We start from the raw sequence: 9153 nt of genomic DNA, 5'->3' as shown, positions 1-9153 counted from the left end.
CCTCGTTTCCTTCAGGTCATTCCTTTGGACACCCCCTGAGAGCTCAGTTCGAGTTTGGGGACGTTCTGTGTATCTAGAAGGGACACACAGGTTGCTAGAACCTGCAACGGACCAAGAATGGATCTACGCCTCTCCTCTGCCCCTCCAGACTGCTGAAGGGCCAAAAAAAGAATCGCTTTTCGTGGATTCGAGGAGATAAAACCAAAAAGAGCCCCCAAAGAGACTTGCAGCCTGAGCGCCATTTTCCTTCTAGGGTTTTTGAAGATGGGAAAGTCAAGCCAATACCGAGAAGACACCTCGCCCTCTCTCTTGAAGCCTGCCATAGTCACTGTCCAGGTCTCCCGAGATGGACACCAGGCAGGGGAAAAGAATCTCTTGAAGCTGAACTCTTTTTTTATTCTGTGGGAGGGGGGAGAACATAACTCGGATAATCCATATATTTCCTGGCACCCCGGGCCTAATAGCTTCATGCTGTCCTTCGTGTCAAGAAGCACTTATTGACTTTTAAAGATGGGAGAGCTTTGCTGGCTGGTTCGCCAGGACTGAGGCTGCCCAAGAGAAGATCTCCATAAAGTGGACTACAACCCCCGACTGAAAGGGGGAGGAGGAGGCTCTTATTTATGATCCGGAAGGAAGCACGACCTTGGTGATCCACAAGATCTTCGTGCTGCTGTGGATTTCCAATGAGCCACTTCGCTGAAGCGTCTTAGACCGCTTAGGAATCACTACCCCTACTACAGCGGTCACATGAAACCGCTGAAACCCAGACACGGCGGGCTTATTGTTTTTGCGGCGGCACTCTGCACATGCTCAGAGATCCTCGCAGCCGGAGCTCTGCGTCGAAAAGAGGTTCTAGAAGTTGAAGCTAAGCCCTGGTGAGCCCCAGGTTAAGCTCCGATGAGGTCTCTTGGCTCAATCCGTTTGGGGATCGGCCTGTTGAGCGATGTTCCACGAATGTCTTTTACCTTCAAGGGCTTTCAGCAAACATCGCTGGTTGGGGAGGGGGGGGGGTGAGATGCGCCTCTTTTTGATTCTTCTTTAAAGCACCTTTCCACACACACACCGTTACACCTTCACACACACGCGCAGGAACAAGACCCAGTCGAAAGTTAAGCTCTTCTCCTAATTCCCACTGTTGTTCAAGGGAAAGATTTGAGCCAGTTTTGCTGAACTCTCCTATTGAAATCGACGGAAGTGACTGCAGTTGGCTTCGGGCTGGAACGGAGCCTCTGGGTTTTGTTGGTTGGTTGGTTTTTCTGCATTCAGAAGACCCAGCTGGCTATGCGATTAAAGGGAAAAAATCCCAAGCATAGGGACTGTGATCTAACCAGACCTGGGCATTTAGAGGTGCCATTGTTTTCAGTGGGAGAATGAAGTGTCTGGATCCATCTTTCCCCCTGAAATCCATGGGGGTGTAAATATCCTTCTCGTTGGTTTGATTGTGCTCAGTAATAATGCCAGATCTCTGCAAAGTAGTGCTTTCTATGTATTCAGCTCAACAAGCATGCTTGGCTCTTGTACGGTCCCCTCTCTCTCTCTCTCTCTCTCACACACACACACACACACGCCAATTGTAGCCCACGCTCAGCCCGGCTCAGTGGGAGGTGAATTCTATTGGACCCCTTCCAACCCTGCCCTGCTGCCCTGGATTCTTCCGCAGTCACTCTCCAACAACTTCCTCCAACCCTAACCCTCGAGTCACACTGCCAGGCTGACCTGTGAGAGAGGCTGGGGTTCGTTTCTCGATGTCAGAGCGCCTCCAGCCTACCACAGGAGGTGCAGCACAAGTCCCGAAGATGATCTCTGCCTTTCTCCAGGCTGCGTGGTGCTCCTCCTGGGTTCACTGTAGCCGACCCTCGCGTCCCTGGGACTCGGAGGCAGTCTTGTATTAGCCACACATAATTTGTTTTTAAGCCATTTCTGCTCAACTTTGCAAATACGCAACAGGGACCAAATGTGTACACCTGTGGGCCTAGCAGAAATGGGTTAAAAATGAAGCATAGAGAATGGGACAGATAGGAGGGGGCTTGCACTAAAGGCAACGTGTAAAACGAATGCTGGGCTAGACTCGAATTCAAATTCTACTAAGAAAGACCTTGGGGCTGTCACCTACTCTCAGCTTGGCCGACCTCGCAGGGTTGTTGTTGTGAAGTTAAAAGGAAGTGGAAGAACCAGGTAGGCCTCTCTGCTGCTGGGGGGTGGGTGGGATAAGCATGCAGTCGTCATAGTAGGCAACAAACAGCCACCCCAATAACCAACTTTCCATGCTTCAAGGCGGACTGGCCGATGGGAGGCTGGGAGGGGAGGAAGGTTGGCTAAAAGCTCTGGAGTCCATCAGTCATTGCCTGAAGGCTGCACTTCAAATGTTGGTTTGCACTTAATAGCAGATCAAACGGGCTTTCATGTGACTCTAAACCCTTGTTCAGTTGAGTGTAGGATTTATTTCTTTAGGTTTTCGACGTGGTGTTGCTGTTGTAAGTCGCCTTGTGGAGTATAGTATAGTATAGTATACAGAGAAGACAGAGAAGATGAGGAAGAAGATGTCCAGAAATCCAGTACATACACACGTGTCATCGACGAACAGTGTCTCAGCACTGGAAGGCAGTCTGCATGTGTGAACGAACCACCAAGAAGAAGCATCTCAGAAACAAAGCAAAACCAAAAAGCCCACAATACTTTTCACCTAAATGGGCTCGCCATACTCAAGAGTCAGCAAAGGGGAAGCCATCAAGTGAAGAGAACTCAGGAGGTGTACAGACAGCACACGCGAACACAGACGAAGTGTGGAAGTGTCGACTAAGACACCACAAGATGAAATTTCCTAGAATGATGAGGTGGAAGGAGGAGGAAAGCCCCCCCCCCCAACTGGGAAACGAAACACTTAGATCAAAATATTTTCAAACTCTGCTGTGTGATTTGGCAAGTGCCCTTCGGAAAACGTCGTCGTCCAAAAAAGCCAGTTGAGATCCCTCTCCTAATCAGAACCTCTTCCTTGATTATGGTCATTCAGCAACTTTGACTCAGTGAATAAATTGAAGAGGGGAAAACCTGGACAGCCCTGCAAAGATTCTGTCAAATATCAGCAGCTATAAGCATGGGTGTCTTTTTCCAGGATAGGATAATTAAATAGGTTTTCAAGATGATCATCTTGCTTAGAGGCTTAGTGAGGGCAGCAGACCAGTCGCTTCCTCACTCCGCACAGCACATTCAACCGCCTTCTGAAGGGCACAGAACAATCCAGGGACATGGAACATTAGACAGGAACAAGATGTTGCTGATAAAGATAATTTGCACAAAGCAAACAGCGGTATATCTCAGCAAAGGGAGAATTTAGACATTTCAACAACGGTTCTTAATTAGCCCTGGTGCTGGTAAGGAGGGGTGGGGACACCGAGACAAACGTGGGTCACGCCTAATTACAGCATTACACCCAATTTTGGAAGGTAAAATTAGCTGGGAACTAATTAGCCCTCCCCCAATTCACAAGGTTGATTTGGCTCCCCTTCTTTCTGACGACTGCAAACACGTGTGCACCCCTCGTGTGCACCACGAAGCGTTGACACCATCCAGGAGGGAAGAGTCACTTCCACCAGTCTCTCTCTCTCTCTCTCCTCCTCCTCACCGAAGTGTTGACAATAAACATTTAATGAAGGCAGAGACTCGGGTGTCTCCAAGCAGTGTCAGAATACTTGAAACAGACCATTAGCATGGAGTTCCCTGACTTCAAACACGGCGCACGCCAGACCCTAACATTGGAAAAATACGGAGTGTATGAAACAAATAACCTGTTTATACAGATAGTTGCAGCTGTTTGAACCGCTGCTGACATCCTTCTCCTTTCAGGCCCCCCCCCCCCGCCCCGATCCTTTCTGTTGAGTAACAGAAACTTAGCTCCTTTCAGATTACTCGTGGTTAAGAGAGAGAGAGAGAGAGAGAGAGAGAGAGAGAGAGGGAAAAATGTTAAATACAGTTAATGCAATATTAATCGCCCTTTGGTGATATAAAAAGCCATATTTTCAGGCGGCTATTGAGCTTCTGCGAGAGGCAGGACTGAGGAAAACAGTCACAGCTGAGGAGGGCAGAGAGAGGGAGAGAAGCACAGAGGTCTGTATTGATGGCTTTTGTTTGCTTTTTGGCTGCCAAGGACAGCAGCAAGAACCCAAAGGCGGGAGGGGGGGGCACCGAGCACGTTTGACTGTGCTGGGCGATCGACAGCTGGGCAGCTTTCGGTGGGGCGAGGAGGCAGCCAGTCTTTGGGAGCAAATCCGAATAACTAATAATGATTTATGTTAATTCCACTCCACTTCGGCAGACTTTATGAAGGCAGGGCTGGCAGGCGCTGGCTAGGGAAAGAGAAGGGGAGAGAGAGAGAGAACAGGGCTCTTGACTGTGGCTCCAATCCGGTCCACACTTTCCTGGGAGTAAGTTCCATTGACTATAGTGGGGCTTACTTCTGAGTACACAGGCATAGGATTGGGCTCTGAGGCTGCAATTCTATCCACTCTTTCCTGGGAGCAAGTTCCATTGACTATTATGGGACTTACGCCTGAGTAGACAGGCATAGGATTGGGATCTTAGGCTTCAATCCTATCCAAACTTTCTTGAGAGCAAGTCCCATTGACTATAATGGGACTTACGCCTGCGTAGACAGGCATAGGATTAGGTTCTTAGGCTACAATTCTATCCAAACTTTCCTGGGAGCAAGTCCCATTGACTCTAATGGGACTTACGCCTAAGTAGGCATGCATAGGCTTGGGCTCTGACTGACTTGGGGAAAAAGGAACGCTTGCAGAGAATGTGGTTCGAAGCCGGGACTGGAGGTGTGGTGGCCTAATCCAAAGGTGATCCGTGGCTGGTCTCCGAACTCCTCTCAAAGGACCACGAGACTCTCCTTTCTCCCGTGGGCGGTAGATTGGCGTTCATTGAGCCAGCTCTCTATCCAGGACATTTTTGCCTGGCTGGACAAGGGATCAACTCAACTAGAAATTTCACTAGAGCGGATCGAAAGCGATTCACGCCTCGATCCTCAGCCCATTCCTGTGGAGCTCTGTAGATGTTCCTTCCAAGGAAGTTGCTTCTTCAGAAGGCATCTCCAACGCAACCAAGTCAGGGTATTTGGATTCCAGTACGAGTTGCCAATAGAATCGACATCTCACCCCCCCCCCCCCAAGCCGGGTTTCAGGATTGATACCTGGGGTGTAGCAACCATTGGTTTAGGGCGAAAGTTGCTTTCAAAGAAGCAGACAGAGGGTCTGCTCTCTGTGATCAATGGGATTTCCTGGCAAAGAAAATCTGATGGGGGAGGGGCGTACATAGTCCCAATAACGTCACTAGGGAGATCCGAGCTGAAATCCAAAGACCCCGTTTTTCATTGGGCTGAAAGGGGGGGGGGGTGGGTGGGTTGTGTGAAGTCTATTGATCTCGAACGAATTGGCAGCCCAGATTCAAAACCTTGTCTAGTCTAGTCAGACGCTAGTCAGACGCTTCTCAGCTGCTTCTCAGAAAGTAGCTTATGGATTGGATTTTGGAGAATGCAGGGGAAAAAAGCATCCCATTTTTAAATTCTTGGATTTCTCCTGACCTAACCCCTTCTGATATTACCCTCTCTAGGTTCATGAGTGATGTTTGTGATTCTTTAACCGCAGCTGTTGCTGGTTATTTATCTGAGATTCTTAAAATAACGTTGTCAGAATTTAAATAATTCTGGTATCTTGTTCTTAAGTTGTTGGGTCGGTATGCAAGTTGTTGCGACAATTGTAAAGTATGTCTTAATTGTGTTGTGTTGATATGCCAATAAAGGTTTCAGACAGACAGAAAAGCATCCCATTCAAGACGTAGACCAGAACTCTGGTATACTTGCTAGACCAGAACCCATCCTCCTGTTGCCCATATTATTTCCCAAAAGCCCTCAAGAAGGGCATGGTGGTTAACAGCTCTCCCCTGTTGTATGTCTCCAACATCCAGTATGCAGAGGTGTACTGTTTCTGAACGTGCAGGTCGCAGTGAGGTACTACTGTGGTCGCTGTTGAAAGACCAGAGTTCCAGGAATGTGTTTAACCCTTGGTGGCCATCCACGCAAACTGAGGTGGGGGGGGGGGGAGAAGGCCACTCGCTATCCTTCATTTCTAGCCCGAAAATTATTGCAATGCATGTACTTTATTTGTGATCCTTAGAGAGTTTTAATGCTGTTCAATATCAGTAATTTCTTAGCGGTTTGGAATAGGGTTGCCAACTTTTTCCCCCAGCAGGATTCCTGTGCCTCTAAACGTCAGCATGGCAAAGAAGAAGTTCCTTTTTCTACCAGGAGATCTCTCTCTCTCTCTCTCTCTCTCTCAGTCTGGTTTTAAAAGCACAAGAGCTGTGATTAAAAAAAAAAATACTTGGCAACCCTAGTAGAAAATGAATCATTTGCACCTCTGCACTCCTTAGACACACCCCCAAGCTGGGAAGCGAATAAACAGTTATAGATTTCAGTTTAGGGCAATTGGGTGTGTGTACGCAAAAACCATCAGAACGTCTGGTGTTTTATTCTGGCGACAAGTCTGAGGCTCGGTGTGAGACATACTCGCACTGTTTTGAAAGGGAAAAGGGCGCGCTTGGTTCCTGGCAATTTACTTGCTTGGCTTCTTCCATGTGCGGGATTTTTCTCCCCTTCTCGCCTTAAGGCAAAGTAGTACCAAAACCAACATCAAACAGCTGCTTATTCACAAGATTTCCCGGAAATCAGAAGGAAAAGTCACGTGGGGGAGGCCCAGCATTTATTAACCCTTCGTGTCTTTTCCCTATCAGTCAGAACAAAGTTCATCCGAGCTGGGATCGTTCTTGCACCGGAAAGGGAGAGACCAGTGTCTCTGTCCAGGTGCTGAAAATGATCTCGTCAGCTTTATACTTCCTATTCCCAGCTTGCGGCCACCTTGGAAGCAAACTCTGTTTGCTGAAGTCCCTCTCAACCCCGTGGCAAGGGGGAATCTCGGTTTTCTAAACTTTCTCAGGTTAGGCTAAAGATAGGATGAGCCCTCTGAGAGCTCCTAGTTATACTTGCGGTGGTCCCGCTGGTTCTTTTTGTTTGTTTGTTTTTTTAAAAAGGAAGTCAGACAGAGCGACACAGGCCCGAAATAGAATTGCCTGCTGGAGAAGACCCTGGGCCTGATCTTGATTACTCTTGAAAGAAGAGTCGAGCATTTGGCCGCGTGAACGTTTTTGGTACAGAAGCACTGTGGTCAAACATGCATTGGAGCAGTAGAGGGGTGGGAGCCACGAAGAGAAGGAGGCGCCACGATGGTTGAGGAGCATACAGTGGTGTATTCTCAGTGATTGACTTAGGGCACAATCCTAACCAGGTCTACTCAGAAGTAAGTCTGTTTTTTTCAATGGGGCTTACTCTCAGGAAAGTGTGGTTAGGATTGCAGCCTAAGGCTCACTTACCTGGGAGTCAGCCCCATTGACTAAAACACGACTTACTTCTGAGTAGACATGCATAGGCTTGAGCTGTTAGCAAACTTCTAGAACTAGTAGGTGCGCCTGTAAACGTTCAGGCACAGGTGGAAATCTACCGACAACTGTATACATTTCTGTCAAGGGAATATGCCTGAATGTACAAAGCCTCTGTGTACACTTATGTGTTCACACATATATGCAATACATCATACAAAGGAGACTAAGGCCATAGTGTTTCTAAAAAGTTTAAACAGTCTGTTTCTTTCTGCCTTTTACAGTCCAGGTATATTGTTCACATTTTATGTACATTTGATTACATCTATCTATCTATCTATCTATCTATCTATCTATCTATCTATCTATCTATCTATCTATCTATCTATCGTATCTAGCTAGTAGGTGTATCTACTAGGGTCTCCAAACCCTGGGGGCCAGATGCGGACCTGCAGCAAGTCTCTTTCTGGCCCCTGGTCAACCTCTTGTCCCCTTGAAAGCCTCTGGCCCACTCAACTGAACATGACCTGATTATGTGGTCTGATTATGGTCTGGAGGGTGTTCTGAGGGCCAGAGAGGTTGAATGAATGAGCCCATTCATTCATTTATTCACTCATCTAAGTCCTATCTCTAATTTATTTATTTAAATTTTATATTTAAATTGTTTTTCCGGCCCTCCACACCACACCAGATATTTGATGTGGCCCTCTGACCAAAAAGTTTTGAGACCCTTGTACTAGATAGATAGATCGATAATCTGTCCCTCATAACAGAGGCATATGACCAGTAGTGCAATTTTATGAATGTTTACTCAAAACTAGGTCCCATTGAGTTCAGTGCACTTACTCTTAGGTAAGTGCATATAGGATTGCAGGCTAAATAGTTAAGAGAGGAAAAAGCAACTGAATGTGCCTGCAACTTTTGATGTAGCATTGGCAATTGTAACATGTATGAATATGTATTTAGAAAATATTCAGAAATGCAATGCAGTATTTATTGACTAAGAGCCCAACCCTATGCAAGTCTACTCAGATGTAAGTTCCATTATAGTCAATAGGGCTTACTCCCAGGAAAGTTTGGTTAGGATTGTAGCCTAAAGATGATTGCCACTGGAGTGGCAATAACTCCAGTGGGCTCATATAGGCTTGATTTCCAAAAGCTTTGACTGAAGGAAAACATAGGTTGGCTAGATAAGCAGGTAGGTGCAGGCAGCATCAGATGCAATACCTATAGTTCTGTATATGTGTTTGCCTTTGTTTACACATACTCACGAGCATATTTTCAGCTACATTTCCCCTGCCACTATCTATCAGGATCACACACACACACACACACACACACACACACACACACACACACACACACACACACCCCTCTACTTATTTATTGATCTCGATTTCACTAGATATTTTTTTTTTAAAAATTATTGTGTGTGCCCCCCCCCCCCCAATCAAACGTTTCAGGTAGAATTTTTTGATAGAACTCTTCCCCCCCCCCCTTTGGGCACCACCTCTGTTCTATAGACAGAGAGCCCTCTATAGACAGTTACAGAGCCCATATAGGAGAACGTATTCAACCGTGTGCGGGTGTAGGTACGATATGTACATACGAATACAGGAAGGGTCAGCCTAGATGCCTGGTATTTCCACACACGCACGCGCCCGGAGACCCGCACGCACCATTTCCCCCACTTGACGAAGCCTTGGTGGCTCTTTGTTGCCT

Source organism: Tiliqua scincoides, chromosome 3, assembly GCF_035046505.1.
Source record: "Tiliqua scincoides isolate rTilSci1 chromosome 3, rTilSci1.hap2, whole genome shotgun sequence".
Lineage (NCBI taxonomy): Eukaryota > Metazoa > Chordata > Lepidosauria > Squamata > Scincidae > Tiliqua > Tiliqua scincoides.
Note: the sequence above shows the minus strand (reverse complement) of the source record.